Below are 22,562 nucleotides of genomic sequence, written 5' to 3'. Positions count from 1 at the left end.
CTAACACCTCCAGAAATAACTGATGTAGATATCCAGTGTGTTGCAAGTGGGGTCATCTGCACGATTTTGATACCCAGCTCCACTGCTCATACCTACTTTTAAGAAAAAGTCATATAGAGAGAAAGTGACCATGTTCATACAGATTTAGAGTTTCTTGTTCAAGACACCTCAGGCTGCATGACAAGTTAAATTATTCTTTATTTTAATGTTTGATGATTATGTTGAAATTTAATTTCATTATTCTTGTACTCTTCATATTTTTATTTCCTTCAGTTTTAAATAACCTTAATTGTCACATTGCTGCAAAAGAATACAAAAGCCTGAAAACTGGAATGAAAAAAAATAAATGCTACGAGAAAAAATATCACAGTCATTTCTCTACTTTTATTATTAAATGTTCCTTAGTGTTTAGATCTGGCCTCAGGATAATAATGTAGCATTTGGGGAAGAAGATGCAACCCAGCAGTCCCGCACTGGAGGCCAAGATGGAGAAGACCTGCACAATCACCATGGACTTTCCTTTGGTGCTCAGGTAAGTGGGCAGGAAGGAGACCCAGACGCTGCAGAAGACCAGCATGCTGAAGGTGATCAGCTTGGCTTCATTGAAGGCCCCAGGCAGATTCCTGGCCAGGAAAGCTACAGTGAAGCAAATGGCAGCTAGGAAACACATATAGCCAAGTGCAACATAAAACATGGTGACAGAGCCTTCGTTGCATTGAAGGATGATCTTTCCAAGCTGGGAGTGCAGGTCACAATCAGGGAATGGAGGAGAAATTACAAGCCATAAGGCACAGATAAAAATTTGGCCAGCAGAACCAGAAAGGATGATGGAGTTGGCCAAGCTCTTCCCCAAATATCTTCTCACCCTGTTCCCTGGTTTTGAGGCTAAAAATGCCAACACCACTGTGATCGTTTTGGCCAACACAGAAGACACAGCTATTGAGAAGTCAATGCTGAACACTGTTTGTCGGAGAAGACAGGATGCTTTCCTCGGCTGTCCAATGAAGAAAAAGGAGGACAAGAAGCAAAGCAAGAGAGAAATCAGGAGGATGTAGGTCAGGTCCCGATTGTTGGCTTTGACAATGGGAGTTTCTAGGTATTTAATGAATATGATTAAAATGAATCCTGTTGACAGGAACAAAAGTAGGGCAATTGAAACCAGAATTATGCCCAGATATTCTTCATAAGAGAGGAAAATTATTCTTTTGGGGATACATTGGACTCTGCTCTTGGTTGGATATTGATCATCTGAGCACTTGGTGCATTTTTCAGTATCTGAGAAAACAGAAAGTAATATTTCTTTTATACCTCTTTTCACCTTTCAAGAAAGGTCTGCTATAGATGTCAGATGATACTGAACAACTATGGCAGGTGATAATATTGGAAAGAAAAACCAAATGGGGCATGTATGATAATACTAAATTTGACTGTGGGAACATCTCAAAAACGTTACCCTATATTTTAATAGAATGCCCCATCAGAAGGTTCCCTGGATCCCTGCAAGAACTACATTACCTCAAGGACACTTTTTGTGGGATGTTTTGTGTATTTGTGTGTGTGGATTTTATGCATTAATGCTGTATTCTGTTATACCCTAGAAAATACAGTAAATAATAGCTGATACTGAGAGACAGGTAAGCTATTTGTTGTTGTTAGCTGCGAAGTCGTGTCCGACCCATCGCGACCCTATGGACAACATTCCTCCAGGCCTTTCTGTCCTCTACCAACTTCTGGAGTCCATTTAAGCTCACGCCTACTGCTTCAGTTACTCCATCCAGCCACCTCATTCTCTGTCGTCCCCTTCTTCTATTGCCCTCAATCTTTCCCAGCATTAGGCTCTTCTCCAGTGAGTCCTTCCTTCTCATTAGGTGGCCAAAGTATTTGAGTTTTAGCTTCAGGATCTGGCCTTCTAAAGAGCAGTCAGGGTTGATCTCCTCTAGGACTGACCGGTTTGATCGCCTTGCGGTCCAAGGGACTCGCAGGAGTCTTCTCCAGCACCACAGTTCAAAGGCCTCAATTCTTTGGCGCTTAGCCTTTCTTATGGTCCAACTTTCACTGCCATACATTGCAACTGGGAAGACCATAGCCTTGACTATACGCACTTTTGTTGACAGGGTGATGTCTCTGCTTTTTAGTGTGCTGTCTAGATTTGCCATGGCTTTCCTCCCCAGGAGCAAGCGTCTTTTAATTTCTTGGCTACACTCCCCATCTGCAGTGATCTTGGAGCCCAGGAAAATAAAATCTGTCACTACCTCCATTTCTTCCCCATCTATTTGCCAGGAATTGAGAGGGCCAGATGCCATGATCTTGGTTTTCTTAATGTTAAGTTTCAACCCAAGTTTTGCACTCTCCTTCTTCACCTGCAACAAGAGGCTCTTTAGTTCTTCTTCACTTTCTGCCATTAGAGTGGTATCATCTGCGTATCTTAGGTTGTTGATATTTCTTCCGGCAATCTTAATTCCAACTTTTGATTCATCTAGCCCTGCCTTTCTCATGATGTGCTCTGCATATAAGTTAAATAGGCAGGGCGACAGTATACAGCCTTGCCGGACTCCTTTCCCAATTTTGAACCAGTCAGTGGTTCCGTGTCCAGTTCTCACTGTTGCTTCTTGACCCGCATATAGGTTTCTCAAGAGACAAATAAGATGGTCTGGTACTCCCATCTCTTTAAGAACTTGCCACAGTTTGTTATGATCCACACAATCAAATGCTTTAGCATAGTCAATGAAGCAGAAGTAGATGTTTTTCTGGAACTCTCTAGCTTTCTCCATGATCCAGCGTATGTTGGCAATTTGATCTCTAGTTCCTCTGCCTCTTCGAAATCCTGCCTGCACTTCTGGTAGTTCTCGATCCACATACTGCTGAAGTCTAGCTTGTAGGATTTTAAGCATGACTTTACTAGCATGAGAAATGAGTGTAATGGTGCGATAGTTTGAACATTCTTTGGCACTGCCTTTCTTTGGAATTGGAATGTAAACTGATCGTTTCCAATCCTGTGGCCATTGTTGAGTTTTCCAAATTTGCTGGCAAATTGAGTGTAGCACTTTTACTGCATTGTCTTTTAAGATTTTGAATAGCTCAGCTGGAATACTGTCACTTCCACTAGCTTTGTTGTTGCTCAGCTTTTCTAAGGCCCACTTCACTTCACATTCTAGGATGTCTGGCTCGAGGTCAGTGACCACCTCATTGTGATTATCAGGGACGTTAAGCTCATTCTTGTATAGTTCTTCTGTGTAATTTTGCCACCTCTTCTTAATCTCTTCTGCCTCTGTTAGGTCCCTGCCATTTTGGTCTTTTATCATGCCCATTTTTGCATTAAACGTTCCCTTCATTTCTCCAATTTTCTTGAAAAGATCTCTGGTCCTCCCTATTCTATTGTTTTCTTCTATTTCTTTGCACTGTTCATTTAAGAAGGCATTCTTATCTCTTCTAGCTATTCTCTGGAATTCTGCATTCAATTGGGTGTATCTTTCTTTTTCTCCCTTGCCTTTCGCTTCCCTCCTTTCCTCTGCTATTTGCAAAGCTTCCTCAGACAGCCATTTTGCTTTCTTACATTTATTTTTCTTTGGGATGGTTTTGGTTGCTACCTGTTGTACAATGTCACGAACCTCTGTCCATAGTTCTTCAGGCACTCTGTCTATCAGATCTAATTCCTTAAATCTATTTGTCACCTCTACTGTATATTCAACAGGGATATGATTTAATTCATACCTGAGTGGCCTAGTGCTTTTCCCTACTTTCTTCAGTTTAAGCCTAAACTTTGCAAGGAGAAGCTCATGGTCTGAGCCACAGTCAGCTCCTGGTCTTGTTTTTACTGACTGTATAGAGCTTCTCCATCTTTGGCTGCAGAGCATATAGTCAATCTGATTTCTGTGTTGACCATCTGGTGATGTCCATGTGTAGAGCCATCTCTTGGGTTATTGGAAAAGAGTGTTTGCTATGACCATCGTATTCTCTTGACAGAATTCTATCAGCCTGTGCCCTGCTTCATTTTGTACTCCAAGGCCAAACTTGCCAGTTATTCCAGTTATCTTTTGGCTTCCTACTTTAGGATTCCAATCCCCCATGATGATAAGAACATCATTTTTTGGTGTTAGTTCTATAAGGTGCTGTAGGGCTTCATAGAACCGGTCAATTTCATCCTCTTCAGCACTGGTAGTTGGGGCATAGACCTGGACTACTGTGATATTGAATGGTTTGCATTGGATTCGAACTGAGATCATTCTGTCATTTTGAGGATTGTATCCCAGTATTGCTTTTCCTACTCTTTTATTGACTATGAAGGCTACTCCATTTCTTCTGAAGGATTCTTGCCCACAGTAGTATACCTGATGGTCATCTGAATTAAATTCACCCATTCCTGTCCATTTTAGTTCGCTGATACCTAAGATGTCAATGTTCAGTCTTGTCATCTCTTGTTTGACCACGTCCAGTTTTCCTTGATTCATGGATCTTACATTCCAGGTTCCTATGGAGAAAAAATCTTTACAGCATCGGACTTTCCTTTCACCACCAGACACATCCACAGCTGCGTGTCCTTTCGGCTTTGGCCCAGTCGCTTCATTCTTTCTGGCGCTACTAGTACTAGCCCTCTGCTCTTCCCCAGTAGCATATTGGATGCCTTCCGACCTGAGGGGCTCATCTTCCAGCGTCATATCATTTTGCCTTTTGGTACTGTCCATAGGGTTTTCATGGCAAAGATACTGGAGTGGGTTGCCATTTCCTTCTCCAGTGGATCACGTTTTGTCAGAACTCTCTGCTATGACCTGTCCGTCTTGGGTGGCCCTGCACGGCATAGCTCATAGCTTCATTGAATTACGCAAGCCCCTTCGCCACGACAAGGGGCTATAGTAAATGGCTAATATGACCCTGCATACATATATAAAACATTTGTCTATCTGACCATCTTAAAGCAGACTTTGGACAGCTTAAAGCCCAGAAAAAACCCTATATATATACAGCTATAACAATTAGCACCAAAAGAGAAATACTTGTTGCCACAACTACCCTTCACTCATCCAACCCACCACATTCTCAGTCTTCATTAACCTTACCTTATCCCAATGCCTGGGAGAAGAACTAGGTCTCCAGAATTTTAAAAGGGAGAAGGGCCTGTTGGAATTCAAGGCTAGGACTTTCAATATGGCAGGACTTTTAACAAAACAGGCAGGCTTTCTAGGACCCACAAAGTAGCAATGCTTTAGTGAACAGACTGGGAGCCTGTCTATTGTATCTGCCCTAGTGGGAAAAGCAAATATCCTCAGGGAAAGGAAGTCTCATTGACACCCTGAATAACCAGGCTGAGTCTGAAAGAGAGGTCAAAGACATCATCAGTTTGGTTCTTGTAACTTTAATGCCTTCTATCATTTCATCTCTGTTAGTGAGAATTAAGTGCAGTATGGCTATCCCTCTATTCCCATCTCTACCTTTTGGGAATCAAAGTTGTCTGCTAGGTCTTTTAGGAATATTTTTGACCTACTACTAGGTGCAGAATTACTTCATTTTGTACAAGCAGATATCCTCAAGGAGAGGGAGTCCTGTAGATACCCGATCCTATGTTGTGTAGAACTTTAAAAGTGAATTGGAAAGCACTTGGAGAGACCCTGAGAGATTGTGCAACTGAAACATTAGGCATGAATATAGGGAAACCCAACTCTATCACTAAACATTTAGGGGGGCAAAAAGAGAAACTCACTGTATTTTGCTAGGATTGAATCAATTTTGCTTCCTCCCTGTCCAGTCCATTGTCTCCTGATACTCAGCATCACAAGACTACCGTCTACCTAGCCATGGATGGTGTACTGTTGGTACCAAGCTTGTTGTGGCAAATGACCTCACCTAGCAATATCATGTAAAAGATAAAGAGGAAAGGAGCAAAACTCCAGTCCTGAGGGATGCTCCATTGCAGGGCCTAGGTTTTTACCTGTTTCACAAGAACACCAATTGAAATCATCCATGAGTGAAGGAAAACCTTTGGAAAACCCTGCCTCCCATACCAAACTGTGAAGTCAATTCAGAAGGATGTAATGATTTATATTATCAAAAGCCACTGAGAAAACTAGAAAGGTCAGGATGTTTTCAGGACTCCCATTGAGAAGTCAACTATGAAAGCAACCAATGCCATCTTCGAACTGTACCTCAACCATCAATATTGTACCTGATTGACAATTATGCTGTAACAAACTTACTACAGGTATTGTACACAGACAAAAGTTATCATGGTTGGATCCATAGAGAGCCTCTTTAGAATGAGATGCATAATCACATCCTTCAAGGCAAATGGTGGGACCACCAATTCCTGGAAAAAAAAGCATTAGCTAGCCACAAGGCCAGATTAGCATTATCCTTGGAAATAATTCTTAATTCTTCCTATTATGGAAGAAATTGGGCACCTTGAAAATTAAGAACCACAGAATTGTCAATCTTAGATGTGTCTCTTTAAAAATGGACATTGATCAAAATGCTCTTGTTGAATCCAGTACTTTTTTCTTTGGTGTCACCCACCTTCCTGAGTGGAAATGGTCCCCTCCGGACAAGGAATACAATCGTAGCAGCAAACTGGCTCTCCTTTCCGAGCCTGCTTGAAAAATCCAGGATGACACTTTTCCCCACATTTGGACTGAGGCAGAGACTAAGAAGAAAAAACAAGTAATACCAAACAAAGTATGCTAGAAATAAAAATTAATGAAAAACAGAGGTAGACATGAACATTAATCAAGAAGTTGCTGGACTTCACTTAGGTAAATAAAAAATCTTTAACTCCCACAGGAGTTGTAGGGAATATAACTACTAGCAAATTCTTCATTTAGTTCCTCCCTTTCGCTTTTGCGCTATCATGTGGCAAGAAAGGAATATTTTACTTAATAAATTCTGGGGAGAAGCAATTGAGAAAAGATTTAAGCATGAAGTGACAATGAGTGGTTCCTCTGCATGGCTGTATTAACCTGCATTCCTCCTTTCTTCATATACACATGAATTTAAAGTCATATTAAAGTTTAGAAATAAATTTATTCTGAAAGATTTATGAAATTTTCATTTTACTAGATTTATTAAAACAGAATAAAATTGATGAAGAAAGAAACTTCTGGCCAGTTAGATCTCAAAGATTTTCTTCTGGACTACATGTTCCATTGCAAAGCCACCCCTATTTGAAAGTGATCCAGGACTACCCGCTAGTTAAGATATAAAGGAAAACTTCATTACACACTAGGGGTGTCAACCTTAGTAGAGCTGTTCTTTAGTTCAGTGGTTAGAATGTAGTATTGCAGGAAAACTCTGCCCACTGCCCGGAGTTTGATCCTGACCATCTTAAGGTTGACTCAGCCTTCCATCCTTCCGAGGTCAGTAAAATGAAGACCCAAGGTTTTTGGGGCAATATGCTGACTCTATAAACCAATTAAAGAATGCTCCAAAGCACCATGAAGCTATATATGTCTAAGTACTATTGCTATTTCTTTGTATATTTATTTGCTAATTTTATATGGCTGCCATACTGTTGAACTATGATTAAAAATTTCTGCATAGTTTTTACAAGTATAGAGACATGAGATGCAAGTGAGGTCATGAGAATGTGTCCCTCAAAAGGGTAAGTAAGGCATTTGTTGCTGCATCATGTGTCACTGTGTAAGAAATTTTATGAACTGAAATAGCCATACCAACAAACCAGCCAATGAGAACAGTTTTTTTTATTAAGACACAGTATTGTCTGTGTGAGGGATGTGATCCAGCCTAGATCCTGGTGTGTCTTAGTCTTCTCTATGCTTTTCTGATTTCCAAGTTAAGAGTTGTTGATTTTCCCCGGAGTTGAATGAAACTGTATCTATCATGTTTACATATATTTTATAGATAACATTTTTCTAAACTATGCTTCCTGCTCATTTTGAATGTGTGCTTATTTTTTGCACATAGTACAGGAAAGTTCACACTGAAGAAAAAAGATTGAGGCTCAACATGGAGCTGTAATTAAGCTGAAGGAGTGTCTGAGTTAAATAAGAAAGAAAAAGGCAGAGACTCAGCTGAAGGCTTGCAGGATGGCTGACTTAAAGGAGAGCTCTCTGCCTTAATTGGGACAAAAGAATTATCTTATTTGGGCTGCAAAATGGGAATGGTTTCTGAAGGCTAAGGAGCTCTGGAATATTGTGATTAATCCACCCCAGGGGCTGACGCCTTAGTGGATGCCTGGGAAAGGGCTGCCACTGAGGCGCTCGACTGTGTTGTTCCCCTTGCGACCCCTAACCCGGTGTAGATCCCGGTGGGCTCCATGGTTTTCTCCAGAGCTCCAGGAGATAAAACTTCGGAGACGGGGTCTAGAGTGCTGTTTGGAGATCCAGCCGGTCTGAACCTGACCAATTGCGGCTAAGAGCCTTTACAAGGTCTTATGTCACTGCGATGAGGATGGCGAAGTCTAATTACTTCGCTGCCCTCATTGCGTCCGCAGATAATCGCCCAGATGCCCTGTTTTGGGTTACTCACTCCCTCCTTCATTGGGAGGAGAGGGAGGAGCCCTTACAGGGGCAGGCCGAGGAGTTTAGTCGTCATCTTGCAGATAAAATTGCTCAGATTCAGGCCGGCTTGGACTCTGACTGGACAGAGTCTGATGGGGAGGAAGTGAGCAGTCTTGAGAGTGTTATCTGGACTGAGTTCGATCCTATGACCCCCAATGAGGTGGACAGGATCATGAGGAGGCTGAGCTCTACCACCTATTTATTGGACCCGTGCCCCTCCTGGCTAGTTTATGCAGCCCGGGAGAAGACACGAGGCTGGTTCCAGGCAGTAATAACTGCTTCTTTGAGGGAGGGTGTTTTCCCTGTCTCCTTGAAAGAGGCAGTGGTGAGGCCCCTTCTCAAGAAGCCTGCCCTGGACCCGGCGATTTTGAATAACTATCATCCTGTCTCCAACCTTCACTTTTTGGCAAAGGTTGTTGAGAGTGTGGTAGTGCATCAGCTCCCTCTGTTCCTGGAGGAAACTGATTATCTCAATCCGTACCAATCAGGTTTCAGGCCCGGACATAGCACGGAGACGGCTTTGGTCATGCTGGTGAATGATCTCTGGCGGGCTCAGGACAGAGGTTGTTCCTCTGTTCTAGTCCTATTAGACCTCTCAGCAGCTTTTGATACCATTGACCATGGTATCCTACTGCGTCGTCTCAGGGGGCTGGGAGTGGAGGGCACTGTTTTACAGCGGTTCTCCTCCTACCTCCTGGGCCGCTTGCAGTCAGTGTTGACGGGAGGACAGAGGTCCACACTGAGATCTCTCATTTGTGGAGTCCCTCAGGGGTCAGTCCTCTCTTCCCTCCTTTTCAACATCTACATGAAGCCGCTGGGTGAGCTCATTTGTTGTTTTGGGGTGGGGTATCACCAGTACACTGATGATACCCAACTTTTTTTTCCCACCCCTAACCAACCCAGTGATGCCCTTGCCGTGATGTCCCGTTGCCTGGAGGCGGTCTGAGTTTGGATGGGGAGAAACAGGCTTCGTCTCAATCCTGACAAGACTGAGTGGCTATTCATACGGGCATCTCGGGCTGACCAGATTTCCCCATCATTAACAATAGGGGATGAGGTATTACCCCCCATTGATAGGTCTCGCAACTTGGGCGTCCTCCTGGATTCACGGCTCAGTTTTGAAGATCATATAGGAGCCATGACCAGGGGGGCTTTTGCCCAGATTCGACTGGTGCACCAATTGCGGCCCTATCTGGACCAAGATGCCCTATGCACAGTCACTCATGCGCTTGTGACCTCCCGGTTAGACTACTGCAAAGCCGTCTACATGGGGCTGCCCTTGAGGACCACTCGGAGGCTTCAACTGATGCAGAATTCAGCCGCGTGAGTTGTGATGGGAGCTTCCCGATACTCCCATGTAACACCTCTTCTCCACGAGCTGCATTGGCTTCCAGTTTCCCTCCGGGTGAGATTCAAGGTGCTGGTAATGACCTATAAAGCCCTAAATGGCTTGGGTCCGGAATATCTAAGGGAACACCTGCTGCTGGCATCATCTTCCCATCGTCTTGTGCGCCCCCACAGGGAGGGCCTTCTCAAGGTACTGACGGTTAATGAATGCTGACGGGTTATTCCCAGGGGAAGGGCGTTCTCTGTGGGTGCACCTGCCCTATGGAACCAACTACCCATGGAACTTAGGACTGCCCCCGACCTTCGCTCATTTTGCCAGGACCTGAAAACTTGGCTCTTTGAGCTGTTTGGTCCAGACTGTGGGGTTGTTAATTTAATTGGCTTTTAGATTTACTTTTGGGGCTTGAATTGAATTTAATTGTTTTAATTGATTTTAATTTTTGTATTTCATGGTTTTAACTGTCCTGTAAACCACTCTGACACCTACGGGAATAGGGCGGTATACAAATTTAATAAAATAAAATAAAACAAATAAATAAATTAGCAGCTGCAGATGAATGGAGGCATGATAAGGCACTGGCTTACATCATCCTAAGTGTTGAAGATGAAGAATTCTTAAATGTAGCTGACTTTAAAACTGCAAAAGAAATTTGGCTGAAGTTGAAAAGCTTGCATGTGAGTGAGTCAGCATAGAGTGCAATTATCAAGGCAATTGTACAAAGCCTGGCTGCTGCCACATGAGAGCGTAGAAGAACATTTGTTCCACATGCAGAAACTGTTTGTTGAATTAGCAAGGAATGCAGATTCCTGAATCTCAGAAACTGCTGTTGCTACTAAAAAATCTTGATGAAACATGAGCCATCAGAGCAGAGAGAAGAAAGGAGTAGACCAACTGTCTACAGAGATCAGATTACATCTCTGCAAAGAATTCCCAAGAGGAAAGAACAGGAGAAAAAGACATGATTCATTTATGGGGCTGAAACTTATTTAAAGAAAAACTGTTTACAAGGAAGAAAAACAGAAAATAGACAAGCTGCTTTTGCAAAAGCTAGCTATTGTAATAGTAGAGACAAATGGTTAATAGATAGTAGGTGATAGAAGTAAAGGAAAGGTCTTCAGAAATTTAATATTTAATATTGAAAGAAATTTAAAATTGAATTTGAGAAGATGGGAAACAGGAAACGATAGCATAAAGAAAGGATGTAAGAGAAACATGTAGGCAAACATTAGCTGGGTACTAGAGTGATAAAAGGAATTGAAAACAGGAAAACAAGCTGAATAAAATAAGAAGAAAGGCCTACTGAATTGAAAAACAGGAAAGAACCTATTGTTTTAAAAGGGGGACATAAATATCCACAGAGCTCAAAATAGCTATTTAAATGTCACTTTTTTCTTCTTCTTATTGTATACGTGAATATAATTTAATATGTTAGCAGGAAATGTGTAAGAAGCGGACAGAAAGAGTGTAACCTCATAGTACCTCAACCAATGGGGAAAGAGGATGGATGTGTGGCTGGGACAGGGTTGTATAAAGAACGGAATATTTTGGGTCGAAACTTTGGAGAGAACCAAGGTTTGATAGCTTCTCTCCCCGCTTATTGCAATAAACAAAACAAAAGGCCTTCACTGTGTCTTGGCTGGCTATTAGTCTGGCGAGCTTGCCTCTGGTCATGAAGGAAAGTAGCCAGGAGCACATAACAGCATTGAGGGGCTCGTCCGGGATTTGCATCTGTTCCATCTTTGGCAGCCTGGAATATTCGAAAGGGGAGTGAGCACCTGGGTAAGTTTTTCCCAGCCCTACGGTCGGATTGCCCATACTCAAACAAAGAACAAACAGAAATCCCGAGGCAAAAAGCCAGGACCCATTGAAAACCTAAGGGAAAGTTGGCTGACTCAAGGAAGAACTTCAACTCAACTTGACAGGTAAGATACCAGAGGTATCCATACCCCTTCCCTTTTTCACTCCACTGGGAGCTTGGACACTGGTCAAGAGACTTTATTGTGTTTTGCTAATCTTAGGCAAGAAAACAAGACAGGTTAATGCTATCAGCACCAAAATCTCCAGCATTTGATGTCCCCTTTCACCAGTTTTATACAGATACCAGGTTGCACAGAGGATACAAAGTAGCCATAATTTGTGTCCTAAATCAATTTAAGACAGTGTTCTATATTACAGCATCTGGGGACACCTTACCAATTGTACTGAAGCCTCCCAAGCCATTTAAGAAAACTATAAGGATTCTACTTCCCACATTCAATTCTCACTGAAGGTCATTGTATTTCATGCATAGGCTTAGCCACTTGAAATGTATCTTAAGGCTTTGGAAAATAGAGAAAAGACACCAATATTTCACCCACCTTGTTGAGCAACGTTAGCTGTGAAAGAGCATCTTGATTGATAATAATTCTCTGTCTTTCAAAACTGCCTAGTTGCTTATTAACAGGATCTTCCCTGGAAAGAACTATCAAGCTTCTGATGTTCAGATCTGCTGCTACATCACCATTTTGGTCCAAGTACACTTTAAGCAGGGAAAGATTGTAAAATTTATTCTTCGCCAGAAAGGGATGAAGCTAGAATGAAACATCCAGGAATCTTAAAAACAGAAACCTTGGTTTCTTATCCCACATGGTCTTTTCACATTTGAATCTTTCTACTAAAATTGTGTAACTTGCAAATATCCTGAGTTGAGAGAACAAGTGTTATCAGTATCCTCAAAAGAGAAAAAGAAAGGTTCAGCAAACTTTGTCAATCATACATAGACAAAGTATATATTGATAACATAAATAATTGATCAAATTGGTAAAGTAAAGGGATCATTTTAAACTAAGTCACAAATAAATTGAACAAACAAACAAACAAATGCAGAGATTATTAATAAAGCCTTTGAAAACAATAGGGTAATTACTGGAAAGCATGGGTTTGTCAGGAAGAAAGTTGCCAGGCTAATATTGTCCCAGAACCAGATGTTGTCCTACAACCAAATGTGAAAAATGGCCAGATGAGCTAATTCTACTTTATTGTGATGCTACATTAGCAGAATTTTGAAATTCTGAAAGTACCGGATTTATGGCTGTGGAGTGATTTCACACCCACCCAGTGGTGTGATCTGGGCTCCGGAGGTCTAGAAAAGATCTCCAAAGCCCAAATTTATAGCTGCAGAGTGATTTTCTAGCCCTCAGTGGTGCAATCCAGCTTCTGGAGGTCTTTTCCAAGCCTCCAGAGACCAATTCCATGGCTGTGGAGCAATTTTGCGGCCCCTCTGCCACTTGATATGGGCTCCAGAGGCCTGGAAAAGGCCTCTGGAGCTCAAATCGAGCTTCTGGAGGTCCACAAAATCTCTCTGCAACCATAGATCTGGGGGGCAGAGGTCTTTTTCAGGCCTCTGGAGCCCCAATCCAGCATCTGGAGGCAAGTCGAAGCATCCCCCGGCTTTGTTTGGTTGTCTGTGGCAGAGAACAGAGGCTTAAAGAGCCATGAGATAACATGAGATCAGTAGTGTGAGATCTTGTTCCACTGATCTTGCATCATCTTGCATTATTTTAGGTCTCCATTCTCTGCAAACATACCGAAGGCCTGGAGCAGCCAAGAAAATAAAGATTCTTCATCTTTGCAGGGTGAGTACTGAAGGCCTGGTATCTAGGGAGACCCACCCCGTGGGTGGGGAGGGTGGTAATAACCTGGTGAGTATTGCAGAGCCTCTGCAGTTGCTCATAAGGATGAACAACTGCTGTGCTGCTGTATTACTTGTAATTTTGGGAGTTGCTCATAAGCACTAGGGGGCGCTCATCATGTAACTTTGAATGAGCATTAAGTGAACACTCATAACTTGGGGATTACCTGTACTCTTCCAATAACTGAAAGATACTACACAGGAGTTTGCTGTTATTCCAGAGTGTTAGACATGGAAAAATGGAAAACTGAGCTCAGTCACAAGAGAGGAGATTCTGGCTGAATGAGGTGAAAAATACCCTAAAAAGAGAAGCAGTTTTAGAGCTAATCCTGTGAACTGGATAAGTTCAGTGTCCTCTTCATTGTTGTTTTCATGCAAAGATCCAGCAGCCATCACTTAAAGAAGCTTTAAGTGGGATTTTTGTAAAGAAGGGGCAAAGTGCTAGATGGTCCTATAAAATCCTAAAATGCTCATCACAAATTCATAAAGACAGATTTTTTTTAAATTTCACAGATTATAAAATGCTGATTAATATCAATATATATCTCAATATACATCTCAATATACATATCCACAAGAGATTGGGTTTGCCAATCTTGGCTTGGCTCCGGATTATCTGAGGGAACACCTGCTGCCAGCATCAATTTCCCATTGTCCTGTGTGCTCCCACAGGGAGGGCCTTCTTAGGGTACCGCCGGTGAAGGGTTGCCGGCGGGTGACTCCCAGAGAGGGGGCCTTCTCTGTGGGTCTGCCTGCCCTCTGGAAAAAGCTTCCAATGGAACTTAGGACTGCCTCCGACCTCTGCTCATTCCGCCGGGACCTGAAAACATAGCTCTTTGTCTGTTGGGCCTAGACTGAGGGGTTTTTAATTGGTTTTTAATTGGTTTTTAATGTTTTTTAACTTTTAAATTTTGGACTTTAAATTTAATTAAGTGTTTTAACTTTTTCTAATTTTTGTATGTTAGGATGTTATGATTTTAACTGCCCTGTAAACCACCCTGAGTCCTACGGGAATAGGGCGGTATATAAGTCAAATAAATAAATAAATAAAATCTTGTTGACACAAAAAGGTTGAGATGGTTCCAGTCCTCCCTTGTAATCCTTCTCCAAAGAAAATAATCATTGTCAGGACCCCATACCTGCCATGACTGCAGCCTTTGAACTCCCAGCCTCTCTTCTCCATCTTTCTTTCTCCTCTTGAATATGGAGGAATATGCAGCAACCAAGGCATGAGCCAGAGTATTAATCAAAGTATAAACATGAAGGTTATGTTTCTTCCAGATCTTGTTATTTTCCACGTTGGTCTTCAGTGGCAATTTCTGAGTGCATCTTCTCCGGCCTTTGACAGAAATGATGTCTTTTGAAAAAGAACAGTGAAAAGACTGATCTCCAAATTGTGGTTGCACAAAGAGATCTGGTTCAAAGGAACTGTCATTTGGCCTTTTTTTCCACTGAAAACTATAGGTCCAAACACTATGGACATATTTGAGAAATGGTTGTCTCCTTATTTGCAGTTCCCCAAAGCTTGCAAGTATCCAGACTTTCCCTTCAATGGGTTGTGGCAAATTTTTAAGTGTTGAATGGAAAAGATGAATTCTGTCCCAAAGGAAATGATAATCTATAAAGTGAACAAAGACATTGACCTGTCTCCACTTAGCGATGGCATCCCTTAACATTTTTGTAGATGTAGTGGTTGACAATTGTTGTGATATAAGAATACAGATTCCATTTCTGACAAGCATAGGAGTCAATGTCCTCATGAAATTCACTCCATTCTCTGTGTCTGGAGCAAAAAGACCAATCAAGGTCCATCTGAAATGGAGGAGCAGTTGGAGAATTCCTGGATAGACAATCCCTTTTTTGGGGAGCATGTGGTAGAAAAATGGGAATTGACTTTTATCACTCAGAGCTTCTGCGGCACTTGAACGGATCTGAAAAAGCAGTGAAGAATGCTGTATTTAGGGTCAGTTATTGGCTTTCAATAATCCAACTTGTTTTGTCATGAACATATTAGAATATTGTATTGTTAATTAGCCAGAATATTAAACACAGAACACGAGCAAGACCAGAAAATAATAATAATAATAAGTAACAAAGAATCAGAGTAAAGAATGCAAATCATATTTCTGTGTCACCCTTACCTTTTCCTGCAATCAGACCCACATTTGCAGATTTCAACTGAACTGTTTTGTTCAAATGAAGACACAGTTACAGCATGGAAATGGCATTGGTCGCACTGGCTGATGATCTCTGGCGGGCCCGGGACAGGGGTTGCTCCTCTGTCCTGGTCCTACTTGACCTCTCAGCGGCTTTTGATACCATCAACCATGGTATCTTGCTGCGATGGCTCAAGGGGTTGGGAGTGGGAGGAACTGTTTTATGGTGGTTCTCTTCCTACCTCTCGGGCCATTCGCATTTTGTAGTGGCAGGGGGGCAGAGATCTACCCTGAGGCCCCTTTTTGTGGGATACCTCAGGGGTCGGTTCTCTCCCCCCTCGTGAAGCCACTGGGTGAGATCATTCGTGGCTTTGGGGTGAGGTATCTCCAATATGCGGATGATACCCAGTTGTTTATCTCCACCCCGAGCCAACCCAGTGATGCCCTTGACGTGATGTCCCAGTGTCTGGAGGCGGTGCGCATCTGGATGGGAAGGAACAGGCTCAGGCTGAACCCCTCCAAGACCGAGTGGCTGTGGATACCGGCATCTCGCATTGTCCAACATGTTCCATCTCTTTTGATGGGGGGAGAGCTCTTGCCACCCTCAGAAAGGGCTCGCAACTTGGGTGTCCTCCTGGATTCATGGCTTAACCTGGAAGACCATCTAACCGCCGTGACCAGGGGGGGCCTTTGGACAGGTTCGCCTGGTGTGCCAGTTGCACCCCTTTTTGGACCGAGATGCCCTATGCACGGTCAACCACGCCCTTGTCACTTCTCACCTGGATTACTGCAATGCTCTCTACATGGGGCTGCCCTTGAAGTGCACCTGGAAGCTTCAGCTGGTGCAAAATGTGACCGTGCAGGTGCTTATGGGAGTATCTCAATACTCCCATGTTACACCTCTCCTGCATGAGCTGCATTGGCTTCCAGTTGCCCTCCGGGTGCAATTCAAGGTGCTGGTAATTACCTTTAAAGCCCTACATGCCTTAGGCCCGAGGTACTTGCGAGACCACCTGCTGCTAATGTCAAACTCCCATTGCCCAGTTCGCTTCCACAGACTCGGCCTCCTCAGGGTTCCGTCAGCCAGGCAATGTTAGCTGGTGACCCCCAGGGGGAGAGCCTTTTCTGTGGCCATGCCGACCCTCTGGAATGAGTTGCCTCCAGAGCTGCGGATGGCCCCTGACCTTCAGTCCTTCCGCCGTGACCTGAACACATGGATGTTCCAACAAGCAGGCCTGGACTGACCATGGTGTTTTAATTTGGTTTTTATTGTGTAAATTGTCCCATATTTCTTATATTTATTGTTTAATTCTTTCTTAATTTTTGTATTTTATGTCTCTTAATTTTTATTGTTGTGAGCCTCCCTGAGTCCTTAGGGAGAAGGACGGCATATAAATTTAATAAATCCTAATCCTAATCTTGTATTATTTGCAAGTTTTAAGTTCTGTCAGAGGAAATAACATTTTTTTTAAACATACGGATAGCAATAAGGCATTCATTTAATTGTTAATCCAAGATACTGATCTCTCTCTTATACCATTGCCATTGAAGTAATAGGTGTGTTATGTCTTCTATCTCTGGGTTTACAAAAATACAAGTCTGTTCATTATTATAAGGGACTTGGCTAAACCTGATCAAGTGTTGCTTGTGTAAATACCCACCCTAAGATGTTCAGCCATTTCAGTATTCAAATACTTTTGGAAGGGGCATTATTAGATGCTCATCCTCTTCAATGTGCCAGACTTATTGAGAATGGCTGCATCTTTCTCTGCTTTGGTATCCCAGATTCTTTCTGCAACCATTTTTTAAATTTGTACTCCAGTTGTTCAAGACACAGAGAGATCATATCTCTTAATATAATTTGTAACTTATACAGTCCAAGCAGTCTTTAATTGAAATGTTGTCTGTTCTAAAAGAAGGAATATTGGGAGTCTGTCAGTTTCCAGGGCTTTAATTTTATACCAATAATTATATGTCCCAATGTTAGACAAAAAAACCTCCCAAATCATCTCTAAGGCAGAAGCGGAGAGACCTTTTGTCCACCTCTGAGATACTTGTCAGATGGTGTGATTGGGCTGTTTCTAGTAGAAATATGTTTTAGGCTCAATACGCCAGCTCTGTTTAAGAGCTTGGTGGTAATTTTGACATTATACATTTTAATAAAAGGGGCTAAAGAAGGTGGATAACTATGATTTTTTTTAAAAAAAAAAGTGCCCAGATTTTAGATAAAGAAGTTTATCTGAGGTCCTTTTATTCACCACAAAGATATTTCTCGGGTGGTGTGATTGGATTTGTTCTAGTAGTGATACATTTTAATCCAAACTTCAGCTTGATATCAGAGCACAGAGAAATCTTGGCTTTATATAATTTATAAAATGGGGCTAAAGAAATGGGATAGTTACATTTTTTAAAAATCTAATCAGTAAATTCCCTTATGCCCTGGTCCTAAGTGAGCTCTTTTGATGATGAGGGAGCCAAGTTGCAGTCTCAGAAAAAAAAAACTAATTCTAGCTAAGGAATGGGGTTACTTGCTCTATTGTCTTATACCATCAAATAGCAATGCATGGCTGTCATGTCACTTTCCAAAGACCATAACTTTTGAGTTCGATTTATTAATAAGCATTAATAAGGTTTATAGGGACAGCAAATCTTTGTTTTCCGACTGACATATTGCGCAACTAGATGGGTTCATGACAAAGTAATTGTTAATGATGGATTGTCTGTGTCTAAAGCCTTCTTATTCGTTCTTCTTCTTCAAAGATACACTCTTTATCTTCTCACCCTGAATTCTATTCAAGAGAAACAAGATATTGTTTTAGCCAAAATATCTACTCGTCTAATTAGGCTTTAATTGATTAGGACATTTCTTGAATAGTTCAGCTACTAAAAAATCCTTTCTGGGGCTTTTTTGCTGTTCCAGTTCTTTATGATGAATTTGATCATGAACCGATTAGAAACACCAATAGCACTTAGACTTATGTAGAATACAAACAGCAAGGTAATATAATCAGTGTATATACAAACATACAAGCAACAAAAAAGTATACATATAAACAATAAGGTTATCTAATTATAAGATACCAAAAGAAGAAAGTAGTAGGAAAGATAAGGATAATAATAATGTAGCCATACTAGATGAGTAAACCCTGACTGCTTTTTACAAGGCAAGATCCTGAAGCTAAAACTCAAATACTTTGGCCACCTAATGAAAAGGAAGGACTCACTGGAGAAGAGCCTAACGCTGGGAAAGATTGAGGGCAATAGAAGAAGAGGACAACAGAGAATGAGGTGGCTGGATGGAGTCACTGATGCAGTAGTCGTGAGCTTAAATGGACTCCAGAAGATGGTAGAGGACAGGAAGGCCTGGAGGAACGTTGTCCATAGGGTCGCAATGGTTCGGACACAACTTCAAAGCTAACAACAACACATACAAACATACAAACAACATGTAGATACAAAAAAGTATACATATAAACAATAAGGTTTATAAGATACCAAAAGAAGAAGGTAGTAGGAAAGATAAGAAGGATAATAATAATATAGCCATACTAGATGAGTAAATAGCCTTAGAGATAAGAGAGTACTGTGGTAATTAGGTATTCAAGCAGAGTGATGGAACCAGGAAAAAAAACTGTCCTTGTGTTTTGGCATGCAATGCCCTATAGCAGCCTCCTGAGGGTTGGAGTTGAAACAGTTTATGTCCCGGGTGTGAAGGGTCTGTAGATATTTTCTCGGCCCTCTTTCTGACCCATGCATTATACAGGTCCTCAAGGGAAGGCAGGCTGGTTGCAGTTCTTTTTTCTGCAGTCCTAACTATCCAATAGAGTCTGTCCTGTCCTGTTTAGTTGCTGTACCAAATCAGATAGTTATAGAAATACAAGTGACAGACTCAATAATTCCTCTGTAGTATTATATCAGTAGCTCCTTGGACAATCTGAACTTTCTGAGTTAATGCAGATTATAGAACCCAGAAACTAGAAGATCTCTAATTTTGATACTGTGTTGGCTAATATTGTAAGACATGGTAGAATAGGAGGGCTCCTCCTAAAATCCACTTTCATCTCTACAGTTTTAAGTGTTTTCAGGTCCAGATTATTCCAGCTGCAGACAGAGTATATACCACCTCCTAATGCTTGACAGCATCTCTGGATTGTTTAAAGAGTCAACCTATTGCCCCCCCACAATCTGTGCCCTCATTTTACCAACCTTGAATGGATGGAAAGTTGAATCAACCTTGAGCCCTGTCTGGATCAAACTCAAGATTGTGCGCAGGAGTTTGTCTTATATGTATAACAAGTTATATCTCATATAAACTAAGATAAGCCATTGGGATTCTTTTCATGAATCTGGTATTCAAAATATCATTAGTTTGATTAGGATGATGTATAAAACAAGAGTTTTCTATCAGTGCTTCTTTTTCACGGAAGACCCTTTGATTGAACACAGAGCCTCAAGTGTGCAGCAGAAGCCCCCCAAAGCAATAGGGATGTGCCATGAGATGATACGGCTGCTTTGATGCTTCCCCTCTTCCCAATGCCAATCCCATCACTACACAATATACCTAGAGTGGCCATGGAGAAAAGTAGCTCTTGAATTCCATACAGAAGATAAGGTTGGATTTATTGCTTACATGTCCCACCAATCCACTCACTTTATTAGATAGAGGGGCACACATACATACCTGTGGGACTTTGTAGGGGCCTACTAATCTTGAGATCTGGATGGAGATGTCCCTGTCAGCTCCATCAATAAAAGCCATAGGTTTATCCTTCCGTCCACAACTGTAGTTGGGAATATTGGCTTCTCCAACAGAGAGCATGTCCAGCAAGGCTTCTGTAGTGCCAATGGTGTTCAAATAGTTGTCATGAATGTTGTAGCCAAGCGTGAGATTGCGCAGGAGCTGAAAATTTGTATTGATGACTTGAATAGCAAAAATGAAGCGTAGCAGTTTAGACTGATCAGAAGATATTCTACTGTAAAAAATGTTCATTTTATCATCACCATCATCAATAACAAAATATATTTCATATTTTATATATTTTGCTTGACTAGTGAAAATAAAGCATAGTAATTTTGCATGCACTGTAAAGTCATGTAAAAATGTTGTTGTTATCATCATCAACAGAACCAACAACAAACTTTTTTTTTAGCCTAATCCACTTTGTCTCCTGAAGCCTTTAAAGTCTTAAGCCAATACTGACTCCAAACCCAGAGACAAATGATACTAATCATCTCCATTTAATTTTAATGAATGTTGGGAAGATGGAATTGACCTGGGTTAAGAATCACAAATACACCATTCTTTCTGGCAGTACTAATTTTCACCTGCCCAGTAACGAGATTTCAAAATAATTGAATAATTAAAGTAGAACCAACATTTATTTATTTATTTTATTTTATTACATTTATATACCGCCCTTTCCCGAAGGACTCAGGGCGGTTTACAGGGTAATTAAAAAACCAAGATACAAAAGTTAAAAATGATCTGATCAGGGAAAACTATAATAATCACCAATTTAAACAAAAGTCAGTATTCAAGTAATGAATTCAAAATTGAACAGGGAGAGGAAAATAATGTAGACTTCTTTCAGATTTTTTTTTCTGTCCCATCTTTGGATTTGAATCTCTTCCTCAAAATAAGACTAAAAAAGCATGGAAATCAAAATGATTCAGGAAATTAGACAGGACAAATGCAGCAGTATAAGTGCAAGTGGAATAAGCAGAACAAAATGAGAGTGTTAGAATTATAAATAGAGGGAATGCAACTCCATTAACCTGAAATACTTACAAGTGAGACTGACTAGAAGGAGCTACATTGAAAGGGAACATTATATGAGAAATTTTTGTTGCAGTGATGACTATACTAATGAGATGGTCTCCTGGTCTGTAATAGCTCCATGGTTTTTTTCCATCCTGGTGTTCCAAAGTCAGTGGGCATTTCATTCTAAGCTTCCCAGAGATTGGTTGGAACAACAGTAGCAACAGAAGCAGAAGCAGGAGGTCCATAATTCATGGGGCTGAATCAATCCCCTTCCTGTTTCTTAACAAGAACAAGAAGAGTTGAAGAATTAAAAGCCTTCTCACAAAAGCAGTAATTTTCCTGACTGAAATAGAGACCAAACAAGCTTCATCTGGAAAGGAAAGAAAGGTAGATTTAACAGCACAGCCCCTACTTATCCTAAAAATCATACAACAGAGAGAGTGGCCTGAAGCATTTATCCTTTTCTGATGCAAAATCCCCTCTATGTTGCTTCAGTCTGATGTTTACATCAAAGGCAGTTACTTGAGAAGTAGAAGGAGACATGTCAAAGAGCAGGATGGTGATAATTACAGTGAGAAGCAACTTTTCCTCTGGGGATACTGAACATTTTCCTTGGCTCCATTTGCAGAAAGGAAGCTGATGTACAGCATATTAGTGAAAAATTACACATACACTCCTGAGGGCCATGTTCTGTAGTGGTTGTGGTCTTTGCTGTGAGGACCTTTCCAGAAAATGATGCTGGAGTAAAATGCAACATTTCAACACCTATGTTATTGACTTCTGCTATCCTTCAATGTGGTATTTTTTCTGCAAAGACTGCTGAATAAGGTCACCTAGAGCTATGGAGTTTGATGCTACTCTAGGTTGAGGATACTGAATATTTTTGGATTGTTGTTGTTGTTAGTTGCGGTCGTGTCTGACCCATCGTGACCCTATGGACAATGTTCCTCCAGGCCTTCCTGTCCTCTACCATCTTCTGGAGTCCATTTAAGCTCACGCCTACTGCTTCAGTGACTCCATCCGGCCACCTCATTCTCTGTCGTCCCCTTCTTCTATTGCCCTCAATCTTTCCCAGCATTAGGCTCTTCTCCAGTGAGTCCTTCTTTCTCATTAGGTGGCCAAA

General features: G+C 41.5%; 1 pseudogene across 1 annotated transcript in view; it reads right to left on the bottom strand.

Annotated features, from left to right (window-relative positions):
- Positions 1–21,802, bottom strand: part of LOC310634725 (vomeronasal type-2 receptor 26-like) — a 31,601-nt pseudogene extending 9,799 nt beyond the window's left edge. Inside the window, exons 1-3 of the transcript in view lie at positions 21,493–21,802; positions 20,360–20,578; positions 15,166–15,453 (exon numbers count right to left, since the gene is read on the bottom strand). The product of the transcript in view is annotated as a vomeronasal type-2 receptor 26-like (transcript). The remainder of the gene's footprint in view (positions 1–15,165; positions 15,454–20,359; positions 20,579–21,492) is intronic.
- Positions 21,803–22,562: the final 760 nt, after the last annotated feature.

The sequence above is a fragment of the Vipera ursinii genome (assembly GCF_947247035.1).
Source record: "Vipera ursinii genome assembly, chromosome: 2".
Taxonomy (NCBI): Eukaryota; Metazoa; Chordata; class Lepidosauria; order Squamata; family Viperidae; genus Vipera; species Vipera ursinii.
Note: the sequence above shows the minus strand (reverse complement) of the source record. Positions and strands in the feature narration are given on the sequence as shown.